The sequence below is a fragment of the Salmo salar genome, chromosome 18 (genome assembly GCF_965601325.2).
Source record: "Salmo salar chromosome 18, fSalSal1, whole genome shotgun sequence".
NCBI classification, from domain to species: domain Eukaryota; kingdom Metazoa; phylum Chordata; class Actinopteri; order Salmoniformes; family Salmonidae; genus Salmo; species Salmo salar.
Window position 1 is genome coordinate 67,077,404 of NC_138308.1, and position 14,253 is coordinate 67,091,656.

Consider the following 14,253-nt stretch of genomic DNA (forward strand, 5'->3'; position numbering starts at 1 on the left):
TGTTTCACCGGATGCATTTGAGGGAAAATAGTTAGTCAACGTCACGCGCCGATGTAAAATGCTGTTTTTATATATAAATATGAACTTTATCGAACAAAATGATGCATGTATTGTGTAACATGATGTCCTAGGGGTGTCATCTGATGAAGATTGTCTGCATTTAGGTTAGTGCTGCATTTAGCTGTTTTTTGGTTATTTGTGATGCATGTGGTTGGTCGGAAAATGGCTATGTGGCTACTTTTACGATATACTCCTCTAACATAATCTAATGTTTTGCTTTTGCTGTAAAGCCTTTTTGAAATCGGACAACGTGGTTCGATTCAGGAGAGGTATCTATAAAACGATATAACATAGTCCTATATTTGAAAAAAATACATATTAAATTTTGTTATGCTAATGCCGCTAGGATTTTTCGCTGGATGTCCGACCAGGGGTTAATTGATGCATCCAGAGACGAAACCTCTCATCGTCACGCAATGTATAGGTTTACCTCCACTGTACTCAAATCCTACCATACCCTTCTCTGTATATTATGACTTGAATCTATTCTACCATGTCCAGAAATCTGCTCCTTTTATTCTCTGTCCCCAACGCACTAGACGACCAGTTCTTATAGCCTTTAGCCGTACCCTACTCCTCCTCTGTTCCACTGGTGATGTAGAGGTTAAACCATGGCCCTGTAGCCCCCCAGCTCCACTCCTATGCCCCAGGCGCTATCATTTATTGACTTCTGTAACCGTAAAATCCTTGGTTTCATGCATGTTAACCTGTTATGGATACGGGGCAGTATTTTCACGGCCCGATAAAAAACGTACCCGATTTAATCTGATTATTACTCCTGCCCAGAAACTAGAATATGCATATCATTATTAGCTTTGGATAGAAAACACTCCAAAGTTTCTAAAACTGTTTGAATGGTGTCTGTGAGTATAAAAGAACTCATTTGGCAGGCCAAAACCTGAGAAGATTCTGTACAGGAAGTACCCTGTCTGACCATTTCTTGGCCTTCTTGATCATCTCTAACCAAAACAGGGGATCTCTGGCATAACGTGACATTTTCTAACACTCCCATAGGATCTCAGAAGGCGGCAAAAAGCTGAATGGTGGCTTTGCAGGCCCTGGCTGAAAAACAATAGCGCATTTAGATAGTGGTCAATCGGAGAACAGAGACTGGAGGCGCATGCACGAGGTGACTCCATGTTTTTATTATTTCGTCTTTGAACGAAAACAACGAATCCCGGTCGGAATATTATCGCTTTTTTACGAGAAAAATAGCATAAACATTTATTTTAAACAGCGGTTGACATGCTTCGAAGTACGGTAATGAAATATTTATAAATTTTTTGTCACGAAACGCGTCGGGCGCGTAACCCTTTGTCACAATTGGATAGTGTCTTGAACGCACGAACAAAACGCCGCTATTTGGATATAACTATGGATTATTTTGAACCAAACCAACATTTGTTATTGAAGTAGAAGTCCTGGGAGTGCATTCTGACGAAGAACAGCAAAGGTAATCCAATTTTTCTTATAGTAAATCTGAGTTTGGTGAGGGTCAAACTTGGTGGGTGTCAAAATAGCTAGCCTGTGATGGCGAGCTATCTACTCAGAATATTGCAAATGTGCTTTCACCGAAAAGCTATTTTAAAATCGGACACATCGATTGCATAAAGGAGTTCTGTATCTATAATTCTTAAAATAATTGTTATGTTTTTTGTGAACGTTTATCGTGAGTAATTTAGTAAATTCACCGGAAGTGTTCGTTGGGAATGCTAGTTCTGAACGTCACATGCTAATGTAAAAAGCTGGTTTTTGATATAAATATGAACTTGATTGAACAAAACATGCATGTATTGTATAACATAATGTCCTAGGCGTGTCATCTGATGAAGATCATCAAAGGTTAGTGCTGCATTTAGCTGTGGTTTTGTTTTTTGTGACATTATATGCTAGCTTGAAAAATGGGTGTTTGATTATTTCTGGCTGGGTACTCTACTGACATAATCTAATGTTTTGCTTTCGCTGTAAAGCCTTTTTGAAATCGGACAGTGTGGTTAGATAAAGGAGAGTCTTGTCTTTAAAATGGTGTAAAATAGTCATATGTTTGAAAAATTGAAGTCTTGGAATTTTTGAGGAATTTGTAATTCGCGCCACGCCTATCATTGGATATTGGAGCAGGTGTTCCGCTAGCGGAACGTCTAGATGTAAGAGGTTAACCTCTCTGGGCCAGTGGGATGCTTGCGTCCCACCCTAATCAACAGCCAGTGGAATCGCGTCACGCTAAATACAAAACCTCATAAATGCTATAACTTCAATTTCTCAAACATATCATTTACATTACATTTAACGACAGAAGCCTTTTGTTTTTTTCACTGCTTTAGCACGCTCTGCCAACCCTGAAGTCCTAGACGTGTCTCAATGCTGGCTTAGGAAGGCCACCAAAAATTCTAAAATTTCCATCCCCAACTACAACATTTTCCGCCAAGATAGAACTTCCAAAGGGGGTTGAGTTTCAATCTACTGCAGACAGCCTGCAGAGTTCTTTCATGGTATCCAGGTCTGTGCCCAAACAGTTAGAGAGGTATTACTTTTTTTAAATCCACCTTGCCAGAAATAAGTGTCTCACTGTTGTCACTTGAATCCTACAGACGAAGAACCGTATATGTGACATTTTTCAAAAAAACGAGATGTACATGAAAAATCATTATTGGACACCCTTTTTCTATAGTGAACCGGTTTCACAAGCTTTCCACGCGCTAATTAACAATATGTTTACATTTAAAGATAGGCTCTCGTGGAATAACCGTTTATGTGCACCACTCAGAATGGACGGAGAAGCGCACAACTTTTCTGTTGCTGATGAAAATCACCGAAATGTGGGAAAGAAACGTAAAACAAAACTAAAAGAATGGAAAGACAGGCAAAGGAAGATCTTACGGGATGCGGGAAAACCCTATACAAATCGTAGGGGTCAAGAAAAAACTGGGAAAAGCTGTCCAAAAGAGGTATGTGGAAGAACCGTATATCAAACAATCAAGCTAGCTAGCCTCTTGGGGCTAGGTGGGACGCTAGCGTGCCACCCATGGTGCACTCCATCAACAGCAGGTGCATTTCAAGAGCGGCAAATTTGAATCCAAATAAATGTCAAAATTCAAATTTTTCAAACATACAACTATTTTACACCCTTTGAAAGATAAACATCTCCATAGAGTACAGTAACTAACATGTATGTTCTGGGTTGTCTAATTTGTAACTATAGAGAAAACATATTAGCTAAAGTTCGTTGGCTACTAACTTATACATTATCGTTACAAATGTTATTGCTAGATTATAGAAGAAACATAGCTAGCTACTTTTTGTCCATCCACCGGATGATTCGACATGGCTACAGTAGCTAGCTAGTTATATGTAACATTACACTGTATCCTGCAGGGAAGAGCGTGTTCCACGACGTGCAGAAAGGATTGTGGAAAGTTGATTGATGAGCGCAAGCTGCATCTGTTCAACAGTTTCTACACTGTCCCATACGAGAAACAACAAGCACAACCAGCAAAACCATTCAAGGTGATGAGGATGCAATGTGAAGACTTCAGTCACCTCCCAGATTCTGTTCTCAAGCGACCAGCTGGACTACAGATCACTTCAGTGAGGTGGTTAAAAGTCACATGTATTGCACAGAGAATAGTTTACTAACATCCCATCAACATGCAACATGTTGTTCTAACAATAAAATATCCTAACGATTCCCTTTTTTTATTCATTACAATATACATCTCTGTCACCACATTTAGCATCAACTCTAAGCAGTTAATACTTATTTACTGCTGTCACCTCAGTACAGAAGGACGTTTCTTGCCTTTAGCATGGGTTTAACGCAATTCAAAACTTAATTGCAGATCATAGTGTTAAACGCAAAGAGAATGGTTTTCTGAACGTTTTGTAATATTGACCTTAGGGACCTGCATAATGGACATGCATATTGGCACATCACATTGATCCATATTTGATATGTACAAGTTGTACTTCTTTTGATTGAATTAATTTAATTGTATTCTATTTTTGTAGTTATTCTATGGTATGTTCACATTGAGGGCTTCATTTTAAATGAGACTAAGATTTCATGACTCAACTTTTAAGAAAAGTCATCGGTGCTAAAGTTGATAGACCACCTTTAAATGAACCTCCATTAAATGAATTAACTACATATTGCATTTAAGTTATTTACATGAAGGGCATCTGTACTTGAAAGTACTTAAAACATCATATCAGGTATTAAAAAAGGACATCTTACAAGTGTCATGCAAAATGTCACATATACTGTTCTTCCACAAACTGAAATCATCACTGGAGATATACTGTTCTTCCACATTCTAAAAATTAAAACGGCAATAAAAAAAGTATTTTTTGAAATAACAAAAAAATATCAATTGTTGTTGGAAGATATGAGTATGGTGAATTATTTGTCAACCATAAAACACCCAATGTGGTACACACAATGAATAATATAAAAATAACTGATTATCTTAAAATGGAAAAATTGTCACATATATGGTTCTTCGTCTGTAGGATTCACTTGTTACAGACCCCCGCAGCCCCCAGCTGCGCCCTGGACACCATATGTGAATTGATCGCCCCCCATCTATCTTCAGAGTTCATACTGCTAGGTAACCTAAACTGGGACATGCTTAACACCCTGGCTGTCCTACAATCTAAGTTAGATGCCCTCAAGCTCACACAAATCATCAGGGAACCTACCAGGTATAACCCCAAATCCGTAAACACGGGCACCCTCATAGATATCATCCTGACCAACCTGCCCTCTAAATACACCTCTGCTGTCTTCAACCAGGATCTCAGTGATCACTGCCTCATTGCCTGCATCCGTAATGGGTCTGCGGTCAAACGACCACCCCTCATCACTGTCAAACGCTCCTTAAAACACTTCAGTGAGCAGGCCTTTCTAATCGACCTGGCCTGGGTATCCTGGAAGGATATTGACATAACCTGGAAGGATATTGACCTCATTCCGTCAGTAGAGGATGCCTGGTTCTCCCCTATTTCTCCTTCACCCAAATCCAGATAGCTGATGTTCTGAAAGAGCTGCAAAATCTGGACCCCTACAAATCAGCTGGGCTACACAATCTGGACCCTCTCTTTCTAAAATTCTCCGCCACAATTGTTGCAACCCCTTTTACTATCCTGTTCAACCTCTCTTTCGTATCGTCTGAGATCCCCATAGACTGGAAAGCTGCTGCGGTCATCCCCCTCTTGAAAGGGGGAGACACTTTAGACCCAAACTGTTACAGACCTATATCTATCCTACCCTGCCTTTCTAAGGTCTTCGAAAGCAAAGTAAACAAACAGATCCCCGACCATTTCGAATCCCACCGTACCTTCTCCGCTATGCAATCTGGTTTCTGAGCTGGGCATGGGTGCACCTCAGCCATGCTCAAGGTCATAAATGATATCATAACCGCCATCGATAAAAGACAATACTGTGCAGCCATATTCATTGACCTGGCCAAGGCTTTCGACTCTGTCAATCACTGCATTCTTATCGGCAGACTCAACAGTCTTGGTTTCTCAAATGACTGCCTCGCCTGGTTCACCAAGTACTTCTCTGACGGAGTTCAGTGTGTCAAATCAGATGGCCTGTTGTCCGGACCTCTGGCAGTCTCAACGAGGCTGCCACAGGGTTCATTTCTCAGGCCGACTCTTTTCTCTGTATACATCAATGATGTCGCTCTTGCTGCTGGTGATTCTCTGATCCACCTCTACGCAGACGACACCATTCTGTATACTTCTGGCCCTTCTTTGGACACTGTGTTAACAACCCTCCAAACAAGCTTCAATGCCATACAACACTCCTTCCGTGGCCTCCAACTGCTTTTAAATACAAGTAAAACTAAATGCATACTTTTCAACTGATCGCTGCCCGCACCTGCACGCCCATCTAGCATCACTACTCCGGAGAGTTCTGACTTGTGGACAACTACAAATACCTAGGTGTCTGGTTAGACTGCAAACTCTCCTTCCAGACAGTGCTCCCTCTCTTTTGCGCCAGGGGATCAAGTTTTAGTTTTGTTGCCAATCCCTGTCTGATCTCTGTCTGTACGTTTTTCTGGGCCATATCTTATATGTATGCCGGCAGGGCTCTTGCCTAAACATTCCCAAGGTGCCTTCCCCCCTGGGAACAAATGAAACAGAATAAGTCACCAAACTCAGTGAAACATTTGAATGGCATACACATGCCTCTGCAGGACCGGCTAAAAAATACTTTACAACCCATTTACCAGACCAACAATCAACACAGCACATACAAAGAAGCTCTCTCTCCTAACAAAGGAACACTGGCTTTTCAAGCTGCAGAAGGATTTGGTAATTGCAGACAGCTGTATCCCCTGATGAGAGGGAGGGGTCAGAGCTCCAATCTGCAATGGGGCCAACCAATCAGCTGCTTGGAATCCAGGAAGCCATCCTGAAACATATACACATACATACAACCCCACAACACAGAACTGGGGAACGTAACACTCACATTAAGCATCTCCAATCCAAAATTAAATATAGAATCAGATTCCTATTTCGCAACAAAGCATCCTTCACTCATGCTGCCAAACATACCCTCGTAAAACTGACTTTCCTTCCGGTCCTTGACTTCAGCGATGTAATTTACAAAACAGCCTCCAACACTCTACCCAGCAAATTGGATGCAGTCTATCACTGTGCCATCCGTTTTGTCACCAAAGCCCCATATACTAACCACCAATGCGACCTGTATGCTCTCTTTGGCTGGCCCTCGCTTCATATTCGTCGTCAAACCCACTGGCTCCAGGTCATCTATAAGTCTTTGCTAGGTAAAGCCTGCCTTATCTCAGCTCACTGGTCACAATAGCAGCACCCACCCGTAGCACGCGCTCCAGCAGGTATATTTCACTGGTCACCCCCAAAGCCAATTCCTCCTTTGGCCACCTTCCATTCCAGTTCTCTGCTGCCAATGACTGGAACGAATTGCAAAAATCACTGAAGCTGGAAACGCTTATCTCTTTCACTAACTTTAAGCATCAGTTGTCAGAGCAGCTTACAGATCATTGCACCTGTACATAGCCCATCTGTAAATAGCCCACCCAACTACCTCATCCCCATATTGTTTTTGTTGCCCCTTTGCACCCCAGTATCTCTACTTGTACATTCATCTTCTGCACATCTATCACTCCAGTGTTTAATTGCTAAATTGTAATTACTTCGACACCATGGCCTATTATTGCCTTACCTCCCTAATCTCACTTGCACCCGCTGTATATAGACTTTTCTATTGTGTTATTGACTGTACGCTTGTTTATTCCATGTGTAACTCTGTGTTGTTGTTTGTGTCACACTGCTTTGCTTTATCTTGGCCAGGTTGCAGTTGTAAATGAGAACTTGTTCTCAACTGGCCTACCTGGTAAAATAAAGAATGAATCAATTAAATAAAATGTGTAGAATTTGTTAAAAGTACATACTGTATACACATACAGTCTATTCTGTAAAAGCACAGTTTGGCACGACATTCTGTTTATCTTGTTGATGGATTTGGTAGTTTTACAAACCACTCCAGCTATTTATATCTAGTCTTTTAAACAAATAACATTCCTTCACAGCAAGTAGAACTCAACAGCATCCAACTTCAAATGGAGTGGTGGAATAAAACACAAATAGAAAGTAGTTGAAACTAAAGCCATACTGGATAACTGCCTGCTTTAATAATTTTATTTTCAGAGCAATTGACCCAAGTCCCCACGTCTCTCTGGCAGTTGATGTATCCCTTCTCTAGAAAGTTGATCCTAAGATCCAGTGACAGCCAAAGCCCCAGAAAAAAATCAGGGGTTAGAGATGGCCCTTGTTTCTTAGACATCCCACCACCTGCGGTGGAAGTCACTAAGAGAGGTGAGCTAGCACTGCTGGGTAATCTGAAAAGTTATTGTCAATCAATTAATAATATAATAATACTCTTAGCAAAAATGTAGAAACTATGAGAATAGAAAGGTTCAGAACTTTTGTGAAACATCACAGCACAGTTGAAAAATATTTGGCAAATAGAAATCAAAACTAGATGGTCTTCAGAGATAGATGGGAGGGGTTGAGAGTACCTGAAAGATGGGACTAAAAACAAATAAAAGATAACTAATGTAAAATATACTGTGTCTGTAAAATGTATATAATATGTTGTCCATTACTTTACTCCAATTAGGGGAGGGGTGGTAGGGTAAGGGGAAAATAGTAAAGAAAATATATAATTATAAAAAATACGTAAAAATAAATAAAAAGAGAGTTGACAGCGACGAAAAAAAGATGGAGGAAATGAAAGGACCAAAATGAAAGGAAGAAAGTTCACCTTAGATGTCAGAAGAGCAGAGCACCTTCTATCAATGCCTCTCACACAGCCTGTGGGAGATTTGGGTAGTTGTTTCACAGAGAGAAATAGAGGATAAACACGCCCACATAGAATAAAGGAAAGGCCTAGGATAGGACAAGTAAACGTCCAAAGCCTTATGTGAATGACAGTGTGTAACTCTAGGCATAACCAGAACTCACAGACTGCTTATCACCCACATACAGACAACTACTCACCTAGGCAACTGGAGTTACTGCATACTGGCATGCTAGTTGATGACTTTGCTTGAAATAGCCTCATTAGTGCCATCAATGGGCAGGGAACTCTACTGCAGGTGAATGTAAAATGTACACTGTGTTTTTCCTTATGCGCATTTGATTGTGCATGTTTTTGAGGTGATATTTTTATACAAAAAAACCTAGGCTTATGCATCAAGTCATGAGTTATTATAATGAGGCACAAGTCCGACAAACTGTATCCTTGTATTTTGGACCCCCAGAGGTGAGTTCAACACTTTGCTATGTCCTCTTCTGACCCATGTTGGAAATTCCTTATTGTAAACTGCCTGGTTTGAGCCCTGAATTCTGATTGTCTGAAAGCCATGGTATATCAGGCCATATACCATGGGTATGACAAAACATGACATTTTACTACTCTAATTACATTGGTAACCAGTTTAAAATAGCAATAAGACTATCACGTTTTAGGGAAGACCCAGATGCAGACAGTGTCGAAGTAACAAGAGTTTATTACTAGAACAGGGGCAGGCAAAATGACAGGTAGGCGGAGGTCAGTAATCCAGATCATAGTCAAAAAGTACAGAACGGCAGGCAGTCTCAGGGTTAGGGCAGGCAGAGGTCAATAATCCAGGGCGGTGTGACAAGGTACAGAATGGCAGGCAGGCTCAGGGTCAGGGCAGGCAGAACTGACAAAACCGTGAAAACTAGAAAACAGGAACTATAGAAAAAGACAGGCGGAAGAGGAAAACCACTGGTAGGCTTGACGGACAAAACAAACTTCCAACAGACAAACAGAGAGCACCGGTATAAATACACTGGGGATAATGGGGAAGATGGGCGACACCTGGAGGGGGGTGGAGATAAGCACAAAGACAGGTGAAACAGATCAGGGTGTGACAAATGCTCCTCGGGGGTTTGTGATATATGGCCAATTTACCACAGCTAAGGGCTGTGTCCTCCGCGTTGCGTCGTGCCTAAGAACAGCCCTTAGTCGTGGTGTATATTGGCCATATACCACACCCCTTCCGGCCTTATTGCTTAAATATAGTCTTTTCCACCCACCTGTCATGGGCCATGCCCCAACCCCAATCTGTTACAGCCTTTTCAGCTCTAACCTCCTCACTGTACTAATAGCCCTGACAAACAGATGATCATCACTCCACATTGGTAAGGCAATCTTGTCTGCACAAGACAGATTGCACTGTTAAGGTGCTGCATAATTTAATATCACATTATTTATTCATCTCTCTCTCTCTCTTTTCTTTTCTCTCTCTTTTCTTTTTTCACTCATTCACTCTCAGCGTCCCTCCTCCTGCTCTCTCCCAAAGCCGGCGTAGTCAAACCAAGTTCTTTAAAATCTATTAAATTATGATGTGTCATCAAACACATTTTTCCTGTGGAAAATTAATCACATGAAGGATCCTTCCATCTGCATACCTTTGACAATTTGTATTCACATCTCAGGATGATATATTTAAATTGGACTCTGTGCTTTAAATTATTGACCCTGTCCCCATTTTTCGGCTCCCTCCTGCAATCAGTTTAACTGAGGAGTGGAGGAGTGGACCAAAAAGAAAAGGAGGAGGGATTCTTTGAATGCCCGAGCCGACAAGGTGAAACATCTGTCTATGTGCATTTGAGCAAGGCATTTAACCCTAATGTGCTCCAGGGGCGCTGTCCTGCTATGGATGACCCTGTATTTTTGTCTCGTTTTTAAACGAACTCGAGAAATCTGTCATTAATGTTGACATTTTTGCCGAAGAGATCTTAGTGGCAGAGTTTTACATCTAACTAAGATATTTTGGTGCAGTATTTTTCAATTAAAAAATGTGCATGAAAATGAGTCATCTCTCGTTGAATGACAAGAAAGCTATTTTGAAGAATCCCTACTGTTGACCAATCACTGATGAAGGGGCGTAGACTTTGGCTCCGAACTTGGCCTTGCCTCCCCCCAAAAAATTGTGTGGCCGAACTACCGAAGAAAGTGCAAAACGAACAAAACCGTCACAAAATGTTATCATAACCCCACCACCACCATGGGGTACTCTTTTCAAAGTTGACTTCAGCAAACTGCTCACCCACATGACGTCATACATGTGGTCTGCGGTTGTGAAGCTGGTTAGACGTACTGCCAAATTCTCTAAAACAACGTTGGAGGTGGCTTATGGTAGAGAAATTAAGATTAATGCCAATTGCACACTCCCTCAAAACTTGAGGCACTGTGTGAAAAAACTGCACCTTTTAGAGTGGCCTTTTATTATTCCCGTTACAAGGTGCACCTGTTTAATTTAATTTTTAAATTTTAAATTTAAATTTTATTTAATAACTAGGCAAGTCAGTTAAGAACAAATTCTTATTTTCAATGACGGCCTAGGAACAGTGGGTTAACTGCCTTGTTCAGGGGCAGAATGACAGATTTTGTACCTTGTCAGCTCGGGGATTCGAATGATCATGCTGTTTAATTAGCTTCTTAATATGTCGCACCTCTCAGGTGGAGGATTTTCTTGGCAAAGGAGAAATGCTCACTAACAGGGATGTAAACAAATTTGTGCACAAAATCTGAGAGTAAATAAGCTTTTGTGCATATGGAACATTTCTGGGATCTTTTAATTCAGGACATGAAATATTTGACCAACATTTTACATGTTGCGTTTATATTTATGTACAATACAGAAGGCTATACATTCATAAAATAGCTTGTTTGTGCACTCTAAATAATGTACATACATTTTAATGAATTACATTTTTAATAGCTATGTAACGTAATTGCTGGGGGTCAGGATGGAGGTGCAGAAGGTGAGTTCAATAATAATAAAAGGCAGATAAACAAAACAGGAAAAGCGTACTGAATGAGACAAAACCAATACTGCCTGATGACTGGGGCTACTGAAGGCTAAATAAAGGGAGAGTAATCAAGGTGTTGATGAGGTCCAGTTGTGCATAATGATGGGGAGCAGGTGCCAGGACTAGTGGTTAGAAGACCGGCGATGTCAAGCGCTGGAGAGGGGGAGCGGGAGTAGGCGTGACAACCTCCATTTATTATTATTAAGCTAATCATATTCATAACAAAGGGTATAAAGGGTTTTGTGTCTTTGTAGGACTTTCATTTCCTATGACCAAAAAGAGCTTCTGGACATCAGAACAATGATCAATAACCTCGATTTGGATCAAGATTTCTACTTCAAGGAGTCGGCAGCATAGGACCAGGCCCTAATCCCGAGACTCGCAAAAAGAAGAGACGGCGTTAGAGAGGCCGATGTGCGGGCAACCTCAAACTACACCGGAGACTAAATAAAACACCTATACCCTCTGTTGGCGAACATACATTCTATTGGCGAACATACAATCACTGCATAACAAACTAGACAACTCTGTTCAATCTATCCTATCAATAGGACCTGAAGAACTGTAATCTCATGGTCATGGCTGAATAAGGACATGGAGAATATACATCTAGCTGTTTTTTCAATGCATTGGCAGGATCAAACAGCAGCCTCGGGTAAGTTCAAGGGAGAGGTGTGTGCCTTTGTCAACAACAGCTGGTGCGCAATCTCTAAGGAAGTCTCAAGGTTCTGCTCACCTGAGTTAGAATTTGAAAAGATGTAGACCACACTATTTACCAAGAGTTTTTATCTATATTTTTTGTAGATGTGTATTTACCACACAAACCAATGCTGGAACTAAGTCTGCACACGACGAGCGGTATAGGGCCCTAAAGAAACAAGAAAATGCTCATCCAGAGGCGGTGCTCCTAGTGGCCAATTAATTAAATGCATGCAACTGAAATCCGTTTTACCTAATTTCTACCAGCATGTCACCTGTGCAAGTAGAGGAGACAAAACTCTAGATCACCTTTACTCCATACACAGAAACACATTTGGTCTGAGGTGGTAAGCAGAGTTGCAAAGAAAAAGTCATAACTCAGACTGGCCGATAAAAAGAAAAGGTCAAGATGGGCAAAATAACTTTAATCGGCCTGTGGTATAGAGTCAGGCGCAGGACAGCAGACGGAACGTACAGGTGCCCAGCTGGACACAGGGGGAGTGGGCTCTGTGCGTAACGCCCGCTTGATGTCCGCGTCCAGCACCCACACCACCGGTACCACCAGGCAAGAGGCCGGAAGTATGGGAGTATGATCCATGGACCGCTCCTCTGTGTCATACATCCGGGACAGTGCGTCTGCCTTAGCGTTCTGGGAACATGGTCTGTAGGACAGAGTGAAAACAAAACGGGTAAAGAACATGGCCCACCTTGCCTGGTGAGGGTTCAGTCTCCTCACCGCCCGGATGTACTCCAGATTGCGGGGGTCAGTCCAGATGAGGAAAGGGTGTTTATCTCCCTCAAGCCAATGTCTCCATGCCTTCAGAGCCTTGACAACAGCCAACAGCTCCCGGTCCCCCACATCATCATTTCGCTCCGCAGGGCTGAGCTTCTTCGAAAATAAAGCACAGGGGCAGAGCTTTGGTGGCGTGCCCGAGCGCTGAGAAAGCACAGCTCCTATCCCAGCCTCGGACGAGTCCACCTCTACTATGAACGCCAAAGAGGGATCCGGATGAACCTGCGTGGGAGCTGAGGTAAACAGAGCTTTCAGGTGACCAAAAGCCCTGTCCGCCTCAGCTGACCACTGCATTCGCACTGGTCCCCCCTTCAACAGTGAGGTAATGGGAGCCGCTACCTGACCAAAACCCCGGATAAACCTCCGGTAGTAGTTGGCAAACCCTAGAAACCGCTGCACCTTCTTTACCGTGGTGGGAGTCGGCCAATTACGCACGGCTGAAATGCGGTCACTCTCCATCTCCACCCCTGAAGTGGAAATGCGGTACCCCAGGAAGGAGACAGACTGTTGGAAGAACAGACATTTCTCAGCCTTGACGTACAGGTAATGCTCCAACAGTCGACCAAGCACCCTGCGCACCAGGGAATGTAGATGTTCCATAAAAAAACAGCTACAATAGTCATTTACAACATTAACGTCTACACTGTATTTCTGATCAATTTGATGTTGTTTTAATGGACAAAAAAAGTTCTTTTCTTTCAAAAACAGACATTTCTAAGTGACCCCAAACATTTGATCTGTAGTGTATATTTTTTAATTTAATCTTTATTTCAGATATAAGAAAGATCAGGATGTACATTTATTTACCCAGATTTAACCACATTTTTTTGGACACTAAACTACTTCCATATAGAGTACACTGAGTCCATTAGACATTAGGAACAACTTCCTAATACTAAGTTGCACCCATTTTTGGCCTCAGAACAGCCTCAATTCATCAGGGCATGGACTCTACAAGGTTTTGAAAGCATTCCACAGGGATGCTGGCCAATATTAACTCCAATGCTTCCAACAGTTGTGTCAAGTTGGCTGGATGTCCTTTGGGTGGTGGACCATTCTTGATACACATGGGAAACTGTTGAGTATGAAAAACCCAGCAGCTTGACACAATTGACATTCAAACCGGTACACCTGGCATCTACTAGCATACCCCATTCAAAGGAACTTCAATATTCTGTCTTGCACATTGACCCTATAAATGGCACATATACACAATCCATGTCTCAAGGCTTAAAAATCCTTCTTTAACCTGTCTCCTCCCTTTCATCTACACTGATTGAAGTGGATTTAACAGGTGACATCAA